We start from the raw sequence: 22,732 nt of genomic DNA, 5'->3' as shown, positions 1-22,732 counted from the left end.
GGCGGCGGCGCTGGGCGGGGAGGTGGGGGTGGCGGCGGTGGTTCTGGACGGGGAAGTGGGGGTGGCGGCGGCGGCGGCGCTGGGCGGGGAGGTGGGGTGGCGGCGGCGCTGGGCGGGGAGGTGGGGGTGTCGGCGGTGGTGGCGCTAGGCGGGGAGGTGGGGCGGCGGCTAGGGTTGGCGGCGTCGATTTGTTAGTGCAGCAGTTGAGCTATGGAGAATGCAGAGGAAGGGGCAGAAGTGGGAAAGAAAAGGGCCACGGTGGGCTTCGAGTGAGTTCTTTTTTTTCTTCTCCCGCCCGTGCCTCGCGCGCTTTTTTGGGCCTAAATTTTATCCTTCCCGCCAATGTGGTTTGGGGCAGGCCTTTCGCCCCTATTTGCTTTTCAGGGCAGTTACACTGACCGTAAAGAGGCCGGCAGTTGGGCCGCCCTTTTAAGCTAAACATTCCCGGCAGATATGATGACCCACAAAGCCTTACCCGGCATATAGATTTTTGCAGGCAGTTAATTGCCCCCATTTCTTAATCATTCCCGGCAGTTAATTGCCCTTAAACTTTGGTCGTGGTGTAGTGATTAAAAGAACACTCTTAAATATTGCATTGAGAGACAATCACCCAGTTTTGGTCAGTTTTTAAAAAAAATTATAATTGGTGTTGCTATTGTACATAACTCAAAGTCTATTATATCAATTGCAAGTTTTTCTTAAAGTACTGCATGTTGACATGCATAAATTATCTCTCGAGATAAGCTTCTTCAGTTTACTAATTATTTTTTTCCTACTAACTGTGATTTTCATGAAGGGACTAAACAGAGCAAAGGGAAGAAAGATAATGGAGCAATATTGGAGAAGTTGAGTGCACGAAATAATCTGTTGATCTTCTTGTAATTTAAAACCATTTAACCTTTTACCAGCAAAACAATATTAAGTTTACATTTGATGATTGCCATGGATAAATAAAATAAATATACTTTCTAACTGTCATTTCGAATGGTTACATAAACTTTGCTGATTCCACACTATTATATCTCTTACTGAAAGTATACATTGCCTACTTTTTTCACATGATTGTGAATATTTAGTTTGCTAGCAATTGATATGCGTATTAAGTACGACCTGGTAATACTATCATCATCAATATTTGTTCTTCCCTATGACCCATGTGAATCAGCATGAAACATCTGTGCGGAATATGACTCTGTTACAAATAAAATTCGTTTTTGATTGTAAAAATTCAAACAATTGTCTCTCTTCGAACATTTTGTAAATATTTTATATTTTCCAATAGGAAAACTTAACAGGTGTATTCATCTATTACTTTTAGCTATTTACATACATGCAAGTGCCTAGTGAAGACATGTACATACCATAACAGTTTTACATTTCTCGTGACAGATATTCCATGGGCCTACATATTATGGCTGACAGCTACTTCATGGAATCAGTAATATGGACTTAGAAGACAGGCATGGATAAAACAATGAGGTCATAAAATGGAAAGGAATCTCTGGTAAATTGTTATGCTTACTTAGCTTGTTGTTAAACTTAGGACTGTTCAGTAAATTATTGAACCGTATTCCAACATAAAATGTATTTAAGATTATGAATTTTTATTTGCATTGCAAAATTAGGCAGTGAGAACTGTTCATCGGTACAAAAGCGAAGGGTGTGGCACAATTGTAATCTAAATAATAGTCTAATAGGCTAAAATATGTGTATAAACAATTTATAAGTAGTTCCAGCCCACTACAAACAATTTAATTGGGTATGATATTTATATAAGCTTGCATAATCTGCAGTGGTGTTCTTTCTCTGGGATTTGATGGTATAACTAAACATATAAAAACTATTAATCTAATAAATAACACGCTATTATATAAGAGAAAGATCCTGAAATTGACATACCGAGAGGAACTCCAATTCTTGATGGTTCTTGCTTACACAACGTAGTCCTCGCAAATCATCCTCCTGGTCTGGGCGAAGGGACAGTAAGGAGGGAGAGGAGGGATGGCATAGTATTTTAATGTTAACATATATATAGTATGCCATGCGGAGGACATCTGGGTATCAGATCATGCCTTGATCCAGTCATGCCGTTAATATTTCTGTATGGCAAGGATCTGTTTCCTTTTCATATCAAATACACACCTATTAATAATTTAGAAAAGATGTCAAACATATTAACTTACCAAAAAATTAAATTACTTATCATTAATTCAATGCCAATTTCCTTCTTTCTGACTATAAAATCTCTGCATAATATTTTCAAGATATACACAGCTAATAAACATATTGATATGTTTTTCCATCAATAAAGAGTTTACAAAGTACGTAATAATAATCTTACTTGTGCCAGAAAAATAGGAGGAATACAAAATTCGATGTAAATCAGCTAACAAATCTTGAGATTACTCTTTTTTATATAACACCAATTGAGATGCATATTGCTTTTTTTTATCCTATGAATCATTCGTTAGTGCCTCTTTTAATTTAATTTTACTTACCCATATGTCTATTCTATTTAGATAAAGTTAATCGCTAGCTAACATATCCACTATTAACGTGGTTCTAGTTGTGTAGGGTACTGATCAATAAGAAAAACCATGCATATATCATTTTTTTACTCTATTCAGGAACAGATAAAAAAAATCAGCGTTTAATCGCTAGCTGGAATTTAAGGCAACGGCGAGAGAGGAAGATCAAGGACAACTTCAGGATTAAATAATATATGCAAGGTACGTGCCGTATGACCTTCATATGTTTATTTACTATTCTATAGCTGGAATGTGATTATTTCGGAAGAATAAAGTATACATCGTATCGTATAACAGTGCGTGTATGGATGAAGTTATACGATACGAGATTAGCTACAGCAAAAGAAAATTAACGACGTACACAATAACGATGAAATATTAATGAACTTATTTGTTCACTTAAATAATTCACTGAAAAAAATGATCAGGAAAGCACTACGTGCTAATCATGCATTTTAATTTGCATTGCAAAATTAGGCAGTGAGAACTGTTCATCGGTACAAAAGCTAGGGGTGTGGCACAATTGTAATCTAAATAATAGTCTAATAGGCTAAAATATGTGTATAAACAATTGCCAAAATTTAGGGATCGCCGGGGCATTGTTTCCAATGATGGGGTCCATCGCTGATCGATACGCGTGAGTGATCGTTCGCTGAGGTGTCTTGGCAATTAGGATGTCGATGCAGCATATATATAAACGGATATATTTTTAATGCTTTTTATTGCCTGCCAAATATATCAAGTCGTATTTAAGACGTAGATGATTCTTTCTAATTATAAAAAACGTGACGGGGGCGTATCAGATCTTTCTCCTTTTTTATAGTTGAATATTTTGTTCCTAAGGCATGACATATTTACAGTTCAATCTCAACGAATCGAGAAAAAATCAACCTTTGTATAAAACCAGATATCCCGAATTAAGTACGCGTACAAATAATACATACTGCCATAATGGCTACACTTAGAGTTGACAAGCAAAAAGAAAACACACTTTAACAGAAATGATTGTTCCGTGTGAATACATTATTATTCCAAATGTAGATAAAAGGACCGAGGGAAACGAGCTTTTTATTGAGCCGTGTTGAAAAACAAAGTCATCTACTGTCCATTATTCCTGGCTACAACTGCAGCATTGACGTATGATAGTGTTTCGTCAAGTGTCATTAAGCAGGCTTCATGGATATCTACGTAAAAACAATTTGTTAGTACTAATAACATCGTAATACAGAAAAGAACAAAAAGCCATAAAAATCGAAATAGTTTATATAACTTACCTTGAAGATGATGAACATCATCATTAATGTTGGGGGAGAACAAGAATGTGCTCTCCCTCATAGTCTCCATGCACTTATCCCTCCGGTTTACCTGTATGTACGTAACTGCAATTTTCTCGAACAAATTTTCAGTGCTCTGCAAGTGGTACAAGTGACGACCAGCATGCTCTTGACTTGGGCGTATAAATAGTATCTCCCGTCTGGAATGATAAAGATATGTTGATGCTAGGAACCTATCAAATATTAATAATCATATAAAACCTCAAGTACTGATTGGAATTTACCGAAAATTCATGATGCCTATCTCAACAAAATGGACCCGCCGTCTATATACTGAATCCCACCTATGTTGTATCCTACCAGCATAGACAAGAATACCAAGAACATCTGGAAAAAATTAAGTCTGGGTGAGACAAAATGTTAAATCGATAAATATGCAAAAACAAACTAAAAGATGTTGCACCGGTAATGGCTTTGTCCCGTAGCAAGGATATGGCACCAAGTTGTGGGAAAAATGGTGGACAGATTGTCGATGCAATACTGTGCACCGATGTCCTAACCATGGTTATAGCATTTAGTTCAATGACAAACTCCATGCATAGATACCAGAAGTGACCATCTAGCATTTCCGTGGGGTTTATCCCGACGTTACTGAAGTCATATGTTAGCCCAGTCCACAGAATGTCGTTGAATCGATAAGCTTGGTTGCTGAAGGCAATTGCTTCAATCTTTGTTCCCTAGAAATACTTAAAAATTCAGATAACAAGACTTTAGAACACATGTGTATATACATTAAAAAAGGTTGCTATATTTAGTGATAACTAATCTCATACTTCCTGGTCCAGAAGTATGCAACGAAAGTATGGGTTTCCCATTGCATGCACCCTGATATGGGACTTCCACATCACCTTAGCTCGAATTATCCAACATCTTTGATAGATATGTTCCATCTGTACACTTTGAAAATTCAGGTACCTACATAAAATAATACGAAATGATGGGATAAACAAACGGTGATGTCAGATAAGCGTGCATGAAGATCTGTACACTTGCCTGTTCATTGGAGGGATGGTAGGCAGAGGCATGATGGGATCAAGTGGATTCGCCATCACCCTCCTCGAGGGCCTCGAGCTGTACGGTATCACCATGGTCAGGGAGCTAATGGATGAAGTGTTAAAGAAAGATAGAGAGGCGCACGGGCACGGGTAGTGCCATTTATATATATAGTCCAAGGGGCCCACACGCGGGAAAATCAAAATTCTTTCAATTATTTGCATGTGGCCGTCTAGCGAAAAAAAACCTATACTATCGAAACTATTATAAATAGTAAGTTATGAGAGTTCTTTGGCAACAAAAAATTTATTGCTAAAACTTATTGAATCAATTAATTATTTATAGATATTTCAGATTCTTAATCTGATCGAAATCATGTAAATTATCTCACCAGTATCATTGTTTCCTTTTCGCCTGTGAATCCCATATATTCAGATTTTTAGTTAGGAACGCAATAATTGGATATATCAAAATAATTAAGGTGATAGTGCGTTAAGGTAAGTGTAGTCACGCAATTAATATATTACCATTAATTACCAACATGTAATCAATTTCAAAAATCGATTATTTACTCAGCTTTTATTATACTATATGTTTTTAAAAAAAATCCCAACATATTTGATTTTATAACATGTGATGAGACGTCGTTGTGTTACTTTGCAACGACTATTTTACGGGCATTTTAAAATAGTAACAAAAAATTAAATCAAAGTTATTAGCAATAGTAATAATTTGTTCAGTCGGTCTTTGATGGCTTGATTCGTTGGTCGCGGTTGCATGCACAATTGAGTATGCGCGTGAAAAGCTAACTTCGATCTTTTTTTAATTAGCGTCTCTTTTTTAATTTGATTCTGTATGCACAGTGTAGTAACAGCCGCACTTTCAAAACCAGCATGCTTAATTGAGAAGCCTGTGCGTTTTGTGACGTAAGTTAGTTAATATAGCACAAACGCAGTAAAAGCCATTTTTAATAAAAAGAATATTTCGATGGAAGTACGGATACCAGCATTTGTACCGCTTATTCATATAAGAAAAAGAAAAAAATAGCGTGTTCGGCGACAAATCTCAAAGGGAAGATCAAAAACAGAGAGTAAGAAAGCAAGCATGAAACAATAGCTGTTCTTTATTCATACTTCCATAGTTTGACTCCAAATCGATTACAATGCAAAATGCTCTTAAGGAGCGTTGAAACATAAAACATAAAAAGCTGTAAAGAATATTGTATAACTCCTCATGATTGCTCCTTTCAAGGCATTTCCGTCTTCTTCTCGCATGTTTGCATGTGCTTCACAACCATATGTTCCAACTGATTGATATTTTGTATGAGAGTTTGCGTCAGCTTGTTGCTCTTGGTTGCCTGCAGAATTTGATCGTTGCTAGTACCCCAACCGTCCCCCAAACCTTCTTTCCTATCGTGTTTCGTAACGGGATATGTACTACTAATAGGTAGGTTAATAGGCTCGACGTGATTATGCATCCTAAGCCTTTTTGGCTTTGGTGTGTTACCCTTACCAAAGGGACGAATCGGCGTAGCGCCGTCATGATCTTCCAGTTCACCGAAATCTTCACTTTCTTCTTCCTGCCAACGAAGCATGTGAATTGAACTGTTGGATGACGCCATGTGAGAGGAGGACGGAGAGGTCTGGTAAGGTCGCTGGAACGGTTGATCTATATATAAGCGTTTCTAGGAAGCTCTGAATACGAAATCGGTAAACAAATCGACCGATTTGGTCACAATCAAATATTAATTAATGGGATCAATTTTGTGATTCGGTGAGTAGAACCTACTATATTATTACAAGACAAAAAAGATAACCTGTCTTAAGATTTCATGTGTGATAAACCGAATAAAATAGTTAACATTACTCTCAAGTGGATATATATTCTTCTGAACTCTTGAACTATTTTTTTTATCAGACCAGCTACTGAACGAAAAACATAATATTGTTACCTCATATTTATTTACTTGCCCGCTTGATTGTTAGTCTGTTCCTCTGCGTGTGAGGAACGTAACAATGTCCTGCATGTTCAAATCAGTTATATTGTCATTCCCCAATTTTCTTACTATTCTTTTGGCCTTGGACAAGGTCAATCGGATGTGTGTGTTGACACAGATCTTTGATGTGGAAGTTAATATATCAGTCCTATCCAACCTCTCTATACTGTTTTGTTATATATACGTTGGGGATAGATGAAATAGTAGAAGTTAACTATGCTGGTTATTGTCACGTGTGGTCCATTACTCTGACCTTTTTGATTATCTAAAGAAAAGGGGTTTATTTACTTTGCTGATTTCATTCGAGCTCTGAATATATTTCATTCCGACATTTCATTTTGACGATAATAACATTTTTCTTCTTTCTGAACATTTCTATGTGCTGCCGCGCCGTCGATTTCCACGAAGTGGCCAGCCCGAGCCGATTCCCCAATGTGTCAACGACTACGTCCACTGCGTGATCCTGTGGGACATGAACAATCCATTGCCTTATCAACACATCGAGGTAACAAATCCCCTCCTAATACAGGTGTTTTGGTTGGCTGCTGGCTCTACCACATAGCCTTCCGTCCACAATGAGCAGGAGTTAATATTAGAATATGACCATCTTTTTCTTAACGATGTGTGCCTTGTATTTCCATTTTGCTTTCTAAAAATATCGATTCAGGGAAAAAAAGGAAAGCATGATAATTATTATTTTTTACTTTACATTACATATCTCCAAGGTCCTATTTTTTGCTTTCTACGGGTAGTCATTATGCTTGGGCTCATGACCATGGTTAATCTATAGCATGGTTTAGGGTGACCTATTTAACATAATAGTGCTATATGTTTGCATTTCTTGAACTGTCAGTAGGAACCTATATACCGCAAAATATTTGTATGTCCCCTATGGAAGGTTTTAGACAGTCAATTGATTTTGTCCCATCCGACTATCATGCAGTCTGACTTCAGATGACTATGTTTTTCAGGGTGAATTGAGTTCAGAGCTTTGAGCAAACGATTGCGATTTTGTAGCTGCAGTGGTGCTATTCTTTATCATTTGGTATGTCATTACTTCCTACCTACTTGAATTTCTGTATTCCCAATTCACGGGATTTTTACTTTTTGACATTTCCCTAAATGATTATACACAACTCTGATAATGCGTGCCACCCAGTTTTCGTTCTCTATAAGAACTGAGAAGTACATATGCACTTTTACGACATATAGGTTCATATAGATGTGTTTGGACGACATATAGGGAGAACGATAGGATCAGATGCATGTGACATAGAAAAAAAACATACCGACATGTACATACTGTTCTTTCATAGTACATGCCATGTATACAATGTTCACATGCAAACAGAGCTACAAAAATATATTAGTAGATGAACCACAGTGATAGTTCATGTACCATCGGAAGCAACAGAGCTACAAAAATATATTAGTAGATGTCCTCTGGTTTGATATTTTGAAGGCACGAACAGAAAGAAGCGCACCTGATATGCTATAAAATGGACATTTCGTGGCAGAATAATAGGTGGTTATAAATTGTGGTACTGTCCAGGTTCCAACAATTCATTAAAACTCTTATTTATCTGCAAGATACACGCAATAGGAAAAGCAACTGACAGAATATGGCACAATGAAAGGAAAATAATACTACTGGAAATATTTGTGAGATCATGAAGATGTCAACACGCATCCATCCGTTTACTTGTGCCAAACCTGCAACTAAGTAGTTAGAAACACATCATGTCTGTTTAGATATGTATTGAAAAGCTAGGATTATAAAATTCAAATAAGGGGCAAATAAGAGACTATATAGGACAAAAATAAATAACATTGACTGTGCCTGCTTTGGGGCCGCATCATAAATATTTCTCTAATGTAGAACACTCAAGTGAATTTTACAACAACGGAGTGACCCAGGCAGTGTGCAATACTTATGTAGGAAAACAAAGCCTAGTTTAGATGTAGTAGATGATTGATTACAAAACAACAAAAGAATAATATGCATGCAATCCGGCAAAAGGAGAAATAATGTCACATACAGGAAAAATTGGCAACTTGCAAAGTCACAAATCCGAGGCAATATTATTAATATTTGACTTGTTGAATAAACATAATCAATTGCTAACATCGAAAGATAAATATTTGTACAAGAACACGGAAGAGCACCAAATTGTCTGTAGCAAAAGAGTAAATCCTTTATCTTATTCAAAACCCGCCAGCTTCTTAAGAGCGGACTTCAGCCTGTAAGGAGTTCCTTATAGACGATGTTCTTCATCGAGGTTTGTAAGGACAAGGCAGGTCTTTTTCGCTTCTTAGGTTTACCGCTTTGCTTCTTCGCATTCTCCTTCTCCTTCTCCTTCTCAATGAGGATCTTTATGTTTCTCTTTGCGGTGGCTCGAGATAGTGCGACATAGAGTTGACCATGAGAGAACACAGGATTAGGTAGGTACACGCCAACAATCGGAATCGTCTGGCCTTGAGCCTTGTTAATCGTCATAACAAAGCTAAGCCTTACAGGAAATTGCTTCCTCTTGAACTTGAATGGAAACATGTCGTTGTCAGACGGGCATAGGGGTATTCGAGGAAGGAATACCCTCCTACCTGCGTGTTGTCCGATCACGATTTATGCGTCGATGGCGTTCCTCTCGAAACCTCGCACCACAAGCCTCGTCCCGTTACACAGACCATTAGCCGGATCAATGTTCCTCAGAAGTATGACGGGGCAGTTGAGCTTCAATTTGAGTGCATGCGGAGGCAGACCGTTGGGAGTCAATCCATTTAGGAACTCGGGAGCGTAGTAGCCATACGGGTCGTCTTCTGCAGTGTCAAAGCTATGGTAGATTACTTCTTCTCCCCGAAAACGCTCTACCATGCGTATGTTTATCTTGTCGACGTTGTCGTTCGTGGTGGAGAGGATTGCGCGTGAAGTCATGTAATTCGGATCGGACATGTTGTCATCTAGTCTGGGAAACACATGGTCAATCAGCTTCTCCTGTAGACGGCACACAAATATCTTTAGGGAGTCGTATGTTTCCTTGATCGTCAACTTCCTCAGTGCCATTGCCTACCCTTAGCAAGTAATCCGCAAACCAGGTGTCATTATGAGCCCTCATGTTGGTGACGAGCCTTAGCTGGCGCATACCCTTCCAGAGGTGTGAACTTTGAAGGGTTGCATCGATTATCTGACCCCGGGACCCCTCCTGACGACTGGAAGCACCTGCCTGAAGTCCCTGCCAAACACAACAGTTTTTCCTCCAAAGGGTTGGTCCCGTCTTCCCATGATGTCGCGCATGCTGTTGTCAAGTGCCTCGACCGCCTGTCGCTTAGTCATGGTGGCCTCGTCCCATAGATCAATGAGGCCATCCTTAGTAGCTTGGCGGTACCACTCTGTTTCATGAAGGTGCATGAGGCGCCATCGTCGCAGCTCAATGGGATCTTGAACCTCGAGTGGGCAGTCCTGCCTCCAGGCATGATAGAAGCGGCGACGCCTGACGTCGCGGTAGCGGTAGCGATGTTTCCCTCGCTTCGAACCTTGGCGAGCAGCGCCCTGTACAGGAAGGTCTTCCCTGTACCTCCCGGTCCATCAACAAAGAACACACCCCCATCACCGCGTTCAACAGAAGCTAGTATCTCGTCGTATGCAACCCTCTGCTCCAAGTTTAGCGACGAGGCCAATTTAGTGTCGTTGATGTCAAAATCGACGTTGGATTCCTCGATCACTTCTCTGGCCTCTCCCTCGGTTGGGTCGAATGCATCGTCAATGCATGGAAGAGAGAAATCAGCTATGTCTTTGCCCATGGACTGCAACATACCCCTAATGTCAAGCAACACCATCTGTTCCACCTCAATCGAGCACGTGTGTGATCGCCGATAGTCATCAGACATAGGCTCGAAGTGCCTATCCCATAAACCACGCAGGTCACCTGGCTCACAGTGCACCAAAATTGTTGCGAAGAGCCTCCTGAGCGAACATGGCATCGCCCACTGCCCTGCCTCGGTAAGACAGTCGTCAAGCGTGTTATCTGCCTCGATGAGTCCCAACCTTTCGGCAGCCTCTCTAAAGCTCCCGCATAGCCTACCGTCCACGGTGAGCAGGTCCTCATAGGATGTCTTGCCAGCAACATGGTTTAGTAGCACACGTAGATAGTATCACTCCCCCTCGGCAGGATTGGCAGACACAATTCGACCTATCTGATAACGCTCCACCCGCTCTTTCCAATACTTCTTACCCTTCTGCCATGTAAACCTTCCAGGAAAATCCTTGTACAATATATTCCTAGCCCACGGGTGGTTTTGGTTAGCTTTAAAATACTCTGTCAACATGGATTTGGAAGCTTTCTCATAGGCGACTACGTCGGTCAAGTGAGCTTGCTCATTGAATGCCACCCTGTGCATATTCGGGAGATGAAGAGGCAACTGTAGGACATACGGGTCATTGGCACACAAGGGGAAGCCAAATATCCTCCACATCGCCTCTGGAGGAGTAACCCACCTCGCGTCTACGTATTTTTTGATCTCATCAATGTTACCATCAGCGTCAGGCTGGTCGATGCTGAAAGAAGCCCTATCATGGCCCTTGTATATGTACTTGTAAAGGTATTTGACGGCCTTTATGCTGGAGCAAACCTCAACGTTTATGTGGCAATTGAACATCTGCAGCAGGTAAGGGTTATACGGCACAACCCATCTGTTGTCCAACATTTTACCCCGGACCTTAGCCTGCCGACCATTATCTCGACGACGATAAACAGGGTATGAGTCCTTGCCCTGTGCCGTGTTTTCATTGAACGAACGCGGGTATCTGCACTTGCACTCGTTCTGTTGCATGCAAACATTTTTGGGGTTGAGAGCACCGCATGGTCCATGCATCATATGTTTCACCACCAAGGCGTAGAGTTCAGGATACTTTTGCTTGTCTGGGAGCTCGGCAGAAATGAGTCGGTCGTACTGCTCTGGAACGACAAGCTTATAGGCAGAATCCATGATCAACAAAAAGTGTGCGTGGGGGAGGCCCCTCTTTTGGAACTCGACTACGCATACATGTGCAACAACAACACCCAGTATATTCTTCTTGAACAACATCTCTTTCATAGCCTCTAGCTTGCCATGGAACACACGAGCCACAAGATCAGGTCGGTCTTGCGCTGTCTGTCCAGGAAACAACTCATTCGTTATCTCTTCCCAGTTAGGATTGCAGGTCATGGTCAAGAAGATGTCAGGCTTCCCGTAAGTATGGACAATTGCCATGGCATCCATATGCCTCCGCTTCATGTCGCGGTCGCCACCTGGGTACGTTCCAGGTAGCACTATCCTTACTCCAACAGCGCTTGCCCGGGTCTCCCCGGATGTAATTGCATCAACAACTCCTTTATACAGGTCGGCACGGATCTTTGTTTGGTTCTTCCTGTACCATTTCAACCTACAACTCTCAATCTTGATGTACATGTCCACCCCCCATTGCTGGAGCAATCGTGCTCCACAGAGTATGGGATTGAATATCCCAGGTCGTGTCTGGAGCATGTAATAGTAGTAGTCTCTCACCGAGACGCATAACCTGCTATTCCCCTCTGCACATGGATGAGTAACGCAGACATTAGGATTCATATGAGAAGTATACAATTCATCTAAACCACAGAATATGCATAAGGCTTACCTGCATCCTCATCATCATCATCATCACCTCTACCTCTTGGTTGTTGCACAACCGGCCAACACTACTGGAATTTTCTTATTTGCCGTCTGCCTATTCTTTGCCGTCCGCCGGCGGACGGCAAAGAAGCTCTTTGCCGTCAGCTTGCGAAAAACGGATGGCAAAGAACTGGCTGATGGCAAAGAATGTCTTTGCCATCAGCCAATTCTTTGCCGTCTGCTAGCGGACGGCAAAGAATCTTTGCCGTCGGCTGGCGGACGGCAAAGAGAGAGGTGGGCCCCACTAACGAGCTGTTTAGAAAAAAACCTAACGGCCCCCCTCTTTGCCGTCCGCTAGCAGACGGCAAAGAAAGTGGCCAAGCTAACGCCCGTTAGCTAGGATCTTTGCCGTCTGCTGGCGGACGGCAAAGAACCGTGCCCTAACTAAAATCAACATCGACGCCCGCCTGCGCCCCACATCTGTCCCTCTCTCTCTCCGCCCGCGCCCGAGCCGCCGCCGCCCCGCACCATCCCGCCCCCGTGCCGCCGCCGCCCCGCGCCACCCCCGTCGCCGCGCCGCCCCAGCAGCCTCGGTGACCCCCTTCCCCGCCCCAGCAGCCCCGGTGACCCCCTTCCCCGCCCCACGCCATCCCCGTCGTCGCGCCACGCCGCCCGTGCCCGAGCCGCCGCCGCCCCACGCCACCCACGTCGCCGCAGCACCCCCTCCTCCACCCCAACGGCCCCGGCGCCCCTCTGCTCCACCACCGCAGCCGCCCCGCCGCTCCCTCCTCCACCCGGCGGCCCCGGCGCCCCTCTGCTCCACCACCGTGGCCTCCCCGCCACTCCGGCGCCCCCTCCTCGACCCCAGCGGCCCCGGCGCCCCTCTGCTCCACCACCGCAGCCGCCCCGCCGCTCCGGCGCTCCCTCCTCCACCCGGCGGCCCCGGCGCCCCTCTGCTCCACCACCGTGGCCTCCCCGCCACTCCGGCGCCCCCTCCTCCACCCAGCCGCCCCGGCGCCCCTCTCCTCCACCACCGCGGCCGCCCCACCCCTCCGGTGCCCCCTCCTCCACCCGGTGAGATCTCTTGTTTTTTTCTGTTTTTGTTTCTGTATTTGAAGTTTAGTTTAGGTTTATTTTAGGTTTGGTTTAGTTTAGGTTTACTTTAGTTTAGGTTTAGAGCATAGATAGCATCTTCTCTACTATAATTGTGTATAATCTCAATTCTCACTAGTAGTCTTATTAGTTAGTACATTATGCTTTTTATGTGTCATTTAAATAATGTAGTGCCAGATTTCTCAACTCTTTGCCATATAATGAATTATTATTGTTATATTATTGATTTTACGACACTACACCCTTAGTTTCTGATTTGAGGTTTGTTTGTTTGCTTGGTGTGTGGCACCTAGAGCCACCTAAAATATGGTGCAACTATGATTTGTTGCCACAAGTATTCCAATGTGATCACACGAGAAGGAACTTTAGGTTTAGTTTTGGTTAAGAAGAAAGATGAAAGATGAAAAAAAGAAGAAGATAAAGAGGAGAAAGAAGAAGTGTATTTTCCCCCTATTTTTAGATTACTATGCTCTTTTTTTCAACATTTTCAGTTTTCTTTCATGTCTAAAGAAATCCCTAGTTTTGAAGGGTGCCAATTGCCATTGCCAACTAACCTGCCAAATTAACTAAGTGTTGTTGATGTTGTTGAGCACAAGTGCATTGCTTTTTTTTCTCAGTTTTCTTTCATGTCTAGAAACTTGGCTCTATGTTTATAGATATGCTTCTAGCTAGATACTAATTGGTCTCTTCTGCTGCTTATTAGAGATGGGGGGAGGCCGTCACCGCTGTCTCCGCTCTGCCACACCGAAGTACGAGTTGGATGCTTTCGAGTTCTTCAGTATCATACTTGGGACTTCCTCCAAGAGGCAGGTATATAGAAGGAGAGATCTCCCCTTCACCCATCTCATTATGATAACTCTGTTGTTTGCTACATCACTCCTTGTCCCAAACTGCAGAGGCTGCCTGACACTTATATGAACATGCTGGGTGAAGATCCGCCAAATAATGTGAAGCTGCGACAGGCCGGCAGCGGGGTTCGCAGGCTGTGGGACGTGGAGTTGGTGATCAAGGAGGGCCACATGTACCTGTGTCATGGCTGGGAGAAGTTTTACTGTGCCTACGACCTGCGGCTGGGGTACTTCCTTCTCTTCAGGCACGACGACGACGCCAACATGCTCATCGTGAAGGTGTTCAATGCGACTATGTGTCGCATGCGCTACGCTGACGACGATGATGCCGGTACGTTCTGCCTCTTCTTATTCCTCTACATTTGGCTTTGTCTTGCATCGATTGTTAACGGTCATTAATTGTTGCATTTGGACAGGCAATGGGAGCAGCAGCAGCGACACTGGCTACAGCCAAAGCAGCAGCGATTCTGGCTGTAGCAAAAGCAACATCGATTCTGGCTGTAGCAAAAGCAGTAGCGATTCGGGCTGCAGCAAAGACAGCAAGGAGGATGATCCGGACTGGAGTGGGGAAGAAGAGGAGCAGAGTGGGCATCAGGCTCAGGATGACCTCCTAGCGATGGTGGTGGCCGACCAAGGGCAGGAGATGGTGGTGGCGCACCATGGGCAAGAGATGGTGGTGGCGCCGGCGATCCCACAGCTGGGCGACATGACCACGCCAATTGTGGTAGAAGACTACATCCCACTGCCTCCACCGCCTCCACCGCCTCGCCGCTCTTGGCGCATCAGGCTGAGGAAGGAGAAGGAGAAGAACAATGAGAACTGAACTATGTCAGGTATGTCAGATCTCCAAAATGATCTATATATAGTTTGCTCTAATATGCTTAGTTACCTATGTTAGCTCTAATATGCTTAGTTACATATGTTAGCTCTAATATGCTAAGTTATCTCTACTATGCTTAGTTTCCTATAGGTTAGCTCCAAAATTACTTATGTTAGCACAAAATGACCAAGTTTACATAATAAGCTTATAGTCTTCTTCTTCTTCTTCCAAAATGACATAAGTTAGCTATAAGTTAGCTCTAATATGCTTAGTTCACTCAAAGATGGCATAATTAGCTAGGTTGGCTCCATTTTACTTATGTTAGCACAAAATGACCAAGTTTATATAATAAGCTTAATTATAGTCTTCTTCTTCTTCTTCTTCTTATTATTATCATTATTATTATTATTATTATTATTATTCTAGTCTTCTTCTAGTATTCTTCTAGTCTTCTTCTTCTTCTTCATTTTCTTCTAGGTTAGCTCCATTTTACTTAAGTATGCTTATTTCTTATAGTCTTCTTCTTCTTCTTCTTTTTCTTCTTCTTTTTCTAACATCTTGTTTATCATTTTGCAGATTTGATTTAATTCACGGAAGCTTGCATGGATGGAGTGCTTCTTTTCCATTTGTGCTTTTATTTTGTATCAATGAACTTGCATGGTTGGAACTTGTTATATGGATGGATGGACAACGGTGTAGGATGAATAATGTGAAACTTTTGTAATATGTAAGGATGGAACTATATATGTGTTGGTTATGTATGTATATATGATGAAACTTGTGTGTTGGATATGCTTGTTGTGTATATATTTGAATTGCTGTGTATATCTCTGTATATCTATGAATTGCTGTCAAATTGAATGAATTAAATTAAAAACAGGGTTGTACAGGCTCTTTGCCGTCTGCCACCAACGGCAACGGGCTCTTTGCCGTCCGCCGCGGACGGCAAATAAGCCACGTGGCAACCACCTGTGCTTCCTGGCAGCTGACCCATTTGGTCAGTTTGCCTACAGTGGCAGACGGCAAAGGCTTGAAGCTCTTTGCCGTCAGCCGCGGACGGCAAAGGCTGCCGTTAGACGCCTAACGGACTAACAGCGAATTTATTGCCATCGGCTTTCTTTGCCGTCCGCCGCTGATGGCAAAGGCCCCTTTGCCGTCCGCTTCAGAAAGCAGACGGCAAAGAAGCTCTTTACCGTAGCCTACTTTGCCGGAGCCTTTTGCCGTCCGCGGCAGACGGCAAAGCTCTTTGCCGTCCGCCACCCTTGCCTTTGCCGTCCGTCGTGGCAGACGGCAAAGTAGCACATTCCTGTAGTGCAAGGGACATCACGTTTAGGAAGTTTCGGGTGCCAACCGAGCTCCCCCCTTGGGTAGAAGAGTGGGTAAGAGAGAGGGTCATACGAGCTAGCCGTCACATGTATACTGTGCCTCTGGTTGTCATTCCCGCAAAGTGTAATCCTACGATCGAACCTCTTTGCTAGGTCAGTGCCCTCCACCCAAATTGCAGCGACCTCAGATGACAGAGGACTATTATACTTCCGTTGCTCTAGTCTCTGGTCAGTGTTGAGGTCTATCCTGTAATCGTCGAGGTTGTCCCTGTGCGCACCCAAACTCCTAAACTGCTGGGAGTACGGGTTTTCCCTGAGTATGTCCACTAACTTTCTGACGACATCTTGGTCTAATTGCTCGGTGGCAGCCTTGCGATGGGTTAGGCCTGGATCGTCGTCGTAGAAGTACAACTGTAGATGATCTGGACGTGATGTTGGCCCGAAGGAATGAATGTTGTGGTAGATGGTGCCGTGCGCCCGGAACGTGTACACCCCAGACTTCATGTTTGTGTAGCTTTCATCAAGGCTGACGCTGAGGGTTGTGAAGGAGAAGTGGCCGTTGAAGAATCGTATGTTATCCCGAAAATGCCTTGAGTCCGAATCCATGCCAGACCAAAGCCTCATTAGCTCCGGGACGGGCTCCGGTTGCTTCAGCTGGATCTGCCCACTGCGACAGCAGAATCCCGGGGCCTCAGACACAAACTTCTTGGCCTTGCAGTGATCGCAATTTGCGGCGTGCTTCAGGATGTGTGTGTGGTCTGGGAGGTTTGAGTAGACATAGTCCAATGGCTCATGGTCGACATAGGTATTGTGTCTTGAGTCTTCCAATTCGTCGTGCTCCATGTCATCAGGATTTGAGCCTGCAAACAATTTTTATAATTAGTGTGATATTTCAAACGGGTGGATGTTGCTCAAGTGGGTGTACATACCTTCACCAGCAAACAGGTAATACTCGTCGTCAAAGAGGCTATCAGGGTTGACATTATCATTCATGAGACGACTAAGGTAAGCGTCCATGTTGTCTGCTCAGGTGCGAAACCAATAAATGAGGGTTCAGTCTCAGGGGACGCAAGGAGAGTAAGGATGGGAGTTTTACCTTCATTTCTGATCGTGTACTCCGGCGTGCTAGATGAGGTCGAGGCACCATGTGCTTCCACTACGGTAGGTTGTCCAGTTGAGCTCATTTTCGGAATGGAGATGGACCCGACGGTTGGGGTCATCACCCTACCTGCAAACTTTTCATTACGTCGATCGCGTAGAACATTCCTTTCACCATGCGCTACCTCCGTACATTTTTTTTGCTGCACCACTTTCGTCTGTTGACGCTTCTTTGCCACCATACCACCCTTGCAAGCTCGCTCTCTCCTCCCATGCGCTGCTCTGGACTCATGACTCTGCCCGTCCACTCCATTATCCGCTATTGTTACCGGATCACTGGTTTGCTGGTCGGCATTTTGTAGGTGCACATTGATTTCGATGAGGTCGCCATCTACAGCACCATCACCGAAGGTTCTGCTTAGGTTATGCACCTACAACACTATACATCATTATTTATATCTCATGAATTATTACATGATGAAAGATGATGGTTGATAGGATATGTACCATCGGTTTCGGTGTTGCAAATGTATGTGGGGGCCGCATTGACCGTAGGAGCATGATCTATTTGTTCACTGTCGAATTGTTGCGTGAGGGATGAAAGTGTGAGAGTCGGACAATGTGTGTGAGGGTTGGACAATGTGCTACTTAGATCTGGACGTGGCATTGCGATCGATTCAGCACATGGCATGTTTTTCTTTGCAGCATACTTTGCCTTTCTCTTTGCACTTGACTCCCCCCCTTTCATCCTCAGTCATGGTTTTAGGGTGTTGCACGCGCCATTCTTGCAACTTCTGATTTTTTTTCCTGAAGATCGATCGTTCCGTCCCCCACTTTTTTCCGATAACTTGCTCGCCTCCGCGTGTTTCTCTGCTCAGTTTGCTCGTCTGTTAAGTCACCCTTGTGTTCTTTATCAGGCTGTTTTTCATCTAGTTGCTTGCTGGCTGCCTCCTCTTTTTTCTTTCGATAAGCAGCTCTCCTCCGAGCCTTTATTTGCTCTTTTTTCTCGTCAAGGTCCACCGAGAATGGTTGACACCCATTAGTGATATCACCGAGAGGTAGCAGGGGAACATTTTGCATATCTGCATGTAGGGTTTAGGGTCTTCATTGTTCAAGAATATTTCATGTACTACACAAACGCTTACTTTATATATATGCACGGTCAGGTTAAACAATGATGTATAGCTGGATGTAGTTGGGTTGGTATCATCGAGAGGTAACATGAAATTGAACCTAAATGATCAGGAATTGTATGTTAACACAGTGGTCAACTATTGGTCAATTATTTTTATTCTCTATTCTTGGTCAATTATTCGTGGGGTTGGGGTGAGGAAACATATGTCGCCTACATTATTCACTAAGAAAGTATACATACGGTCATCATATTGCTGAAACATAAACATCCTTACCTGATATCGAAAGGGCAATCAGATTTTCATCTTTTTGCTTGCTGGCTGCCTCCTCTTTTTTCTTTCGATAAGCAGCTCTTCTCCGAGACTTTAGTTGCTCTTTTTTATCGTCAAGGTCCACCGTCATTGGTTGACACACATTAGTGATATCACCGAGAGATAACCCACCCACATTTAGCATATCTGCATGTGAAATGATATTAAAATTATATTCTGGAATGGAGGGAGTATATATAATATCATCGCAGTGCCTTCCCATAAAGCATTCTTACCTGATATCGTAAGGGCAGACAGATTTTCCTCTTGTTGCTTGACGGTAGCCTCCTCTTTTTTCTTTCTATAAGAAGCTCGCCTCCGAGCTTTTATCAACTCTCTTTTTTCGTCAAGGTCCACAGAGGATGGTTGATCTGCATTAGTGATATCACTGTGAGGATGGCGTGGAACATTACGCGGCCTCTCTTGCCAACTGTCACGTTGCATGCTAGCTAGTTATTTTGTCAGATAACTGAGAGCTGGCAACGAATCTACATTATATAGGAATGAGATTGGAGGGTTGTCTGCATCATGTTAACATAACAATATATTGGACCGAAAACAAGGCAAAGTTGTAGGCACATGGTCTTAACCTTTCTACAACATAATACTTACCCGAAATCAGATGGGAAGGTTGATGAACATATGTCCTTTCACAATCGGCCTGTTCAAGTATCGTCCTGTCCGAGTGAGTAATATGGACTCCTACAAGTCACACGCTTGATCTATTAGAATCGGTTCTGCCCAAGTCTGTTAGGTTTGATTTATCACATAAACAGCATAAAAGCAATCTCAGTATATATAATATCATCGCAGAAACAAGGCAAAGTTGTAGGCACATGGTCTTAACCTTTATACAACATAATACGTACCCGAAATCAGATGGGAAGGTTGATGAACATATGTCCTTTCACAATCGGCCTCTTCAAGTATCGTCCTGTCCGAGTGAGTAATATGGACTCCTACAAGTCACACGCTTGATCTATTAGAATCGGTTCTGCCCAAGTCTGTTAAGTTTGATTTATCACATAATAAAAAGCATAAAAGCAATCTCAGTATATATGCACAGCCTTAGTACCTGGACTACTTGGGTAATTCTTGTGAACATCGTCGGCTCCAGGTTCCTTGTATAGAGTCGTCACCATTTGGCCCCTCCATCGGGCCTGCAACATCTCCTGTGATAGTGTTTTACATGCATACCAAAATATGTAGCTCAACATATACAAGGAGGTTGATATATACCTGGAGTATCATATGTGCTATCACCATCGGTCTCAAGTATCATCCGTTCGGAGGGAGTAATATGGACTCCTAGAAGTAAAGATGTTGATACATTAGAATCGGGTGTGCCCAAGTCTGTTAGGTATGATTTGTCAACTAAAAAGGATAAAAATAAACCTTATACCTGGACTACGTGGGTAAATTTTGTCAACATCATCGGCTACGGGTAAAATCACTTCGTTAGAGTCGTCAACACTTGTCCCCTCCATCGGGCCTGCAACACATATATAGTTGAACATATATATGTTTGACTTGTGTAGCACAATTTATAGGTGAACATATACCTGCAGGTACATGTGATGAAGTTGTCTGTTCCGCTGGCTTGCTGTGTGAAGTCCCCATATGTAACTACTAAAAAAAGACATGTCCAACAGATTCAGTCCATAAGGGCAGGATGTTACAGATTTATGAGTCTTGCTATATATATGAAAATAGAAAGACATGTCGAACAGACTTTGCTACTTTGCATTTTTTCTAAACTGACTCTGCTGGATACATGTTAAGAATCCAAAATGCTAAGATGTCATGTTCATCTTCCTGCAGGCAGATGAAGGCCGTCGAAGATCACAAGCGCAGCTTGCTATTGTACAGGTTTAGAATATAGAAAGGTAACATATTTGGTGGGCGTGAGGTTTCATTATGTCCCTCCAAACTTGTCAGACTTTGCTACTTTGCATTTTTTGTGAACTGACTCTGCTAGATACATGTTAAGAATCCAAGATGCTAAGATGTCATGTTCATCTTCCTGCAGGCTGATGAAGGCCGTCGAAGATCACAAGCGCAGCTTGCTATTGTACAGGTTTAGAATCTAGAAAGGTAACATATTTTCATGCGAACTTACCTATTCTTTGCTATTCACAATAATTCTTTATCTTCCCATTGCTGTGTTAATTGATTCATATGCGGTTGTGCTATTCTGACAAGTTTGGAGGGACATAATGAAACCTCACATGTTCTACTTTGCTGATTGTTTCCGAGAATTGTTTCATTACTAATGCGCTGTTGCGGGCATGTGATCCAGGTTGTTAATTCCAAATCAATTTGGAATCCAGTCAAAATCCAGTGAAAACTACTCTCAAGGACTGCTCTGAACCTCAAATATCATCGGCCAAAGAAGTTGTGATGTTGATTGATGCAACTATGCTGTACTGTTTCAGTCACGGAAGTCTGGCATCCTTTGTACACGATCCTTTGTACACTAATATGAGGCGTTTTAGGTCACGGAAGTCTGGCATGGCTGCATCTATTTTGAACACGATCTGTACACGTAGACATAACAAAGAAAGAAAACCTGTGTGTTTATACATGGGGTTGAAACCATACAGCGTCGCCGATCGCACGTTCCGCAGCGCCCCGCGATCTAGAATCTGCCAGCGGCGGCGGCCCTGTCGAGTCGTTCGGCGGCGGCGGCGCTGTGGAGTCATTCCGCGGCGGCGGTGCTGTGGAGTGCGCGGCGATCCAGAAACGTGGCGGCGGCGCTGTGGAGTGCGCAGATCGCACGACGGCTGCGCAGATCTGATCGGCAGCGGGGTATGGGGATGGGCGTCAGGGCGATCCTGATCGGCGGCAGGGTGCTGCTTTTTGGCTACGTGCGTGGGTGGGGTTCGGTGGGTGGGCGTGGGAGTGGGGGTAATTTGATGGAAAAAAACCGGTTGAAAAAAAACCAGTCGAAAAAAAACCAGACGAAAGTGGGGGACTATTCAACCAACTCGTCCATTAGGAGTAGATTCATTATTACAATAGCTCGATAAGTCCAGAAACATGTTGTATATGCACGATAATTCCAGAAACCCCAGTGCTATTTATTTACTGGTTTTACTGAATCACACTACATTACTGCCCTTATTTGAAATCTCTCGCACGAATCTGGGTGCAGGGCAGATGCCTTTTTTATATGCTCTACATTACTACCCAAGAAACATTGGCTTTGAACGCTTGTGCCAACTCGTTTATCAATAGACATATATTCTAGCAGAGTGGCACTCTGATTTGCCTGTGTGGATCTGGACAATTCCCCTCGCTCTACAAGAAGCTACCGAATAAACAGGTTCACACTTCTGTAACAGTTGGGTGTTCTGTCCGGTGAAGCGATAGTATGGCTGCGCTGTGAAATCATAACTTCTATATGTTTAATTATTCAAGCCACTCTACGTGTAGGCACAATTCTAAAATCGTAGATCCATTGATCCCTGGAACTGGCCTCCAAATGAGATTTACAACACCACCAACGAACCCAATGTATTGTCAAGTATAACCAATAATACTTGGTTCGTACAATATGTACTACTGTTTCAATGTTATATGGAGTACAGTAAAATCCATAGTA

At 43.2% G+C, this 22,732-nt stretch overlaps 1 long non-coding RNA gene across 1 annotated transcript; it reads left to right on the top strand.

Annotated features, from left to right (window-relative positions):
• Positions 1–7,265: 7,265 nt before the first annotated feature.
• LOC141041487 (uncharacterized) lies at positions 7,266–21,223 on the top strand. The gene is made up of 4 exons (XR_012201628.1): positions 7,266–7,356; positions 7,823–7,896; positions 20,950–20,997; positions 21,191–21,223. It is a non-coding gene; the product is annotated as an uncharacterized lncRNA (long non-coding RNA).
• Positions 21,224–22,732: the final 1,509 nt, after the last annotated feature.

The sequence above is a fragment of the Aegilops tauschii genome, chromosome 2 (assembly GCF_002575655.3).
Source record: "Aegilops tauschii subsp. strangulata cultivar AL8/78 chromosome 2, Aet v6.0, whole genome shotgun sequence".
Classification (NCBI taxonomy): Eukaryota; Viridiplantae; Streptophyta; class Magnoliopsida; order Poales; family Poaceae; genus Aegilops; species Aegilops tauschii.
Note: the sequence above shows the minus strand (reverse complement) of the source record. Positions and strands in the feature narration are given on the sequence as shown.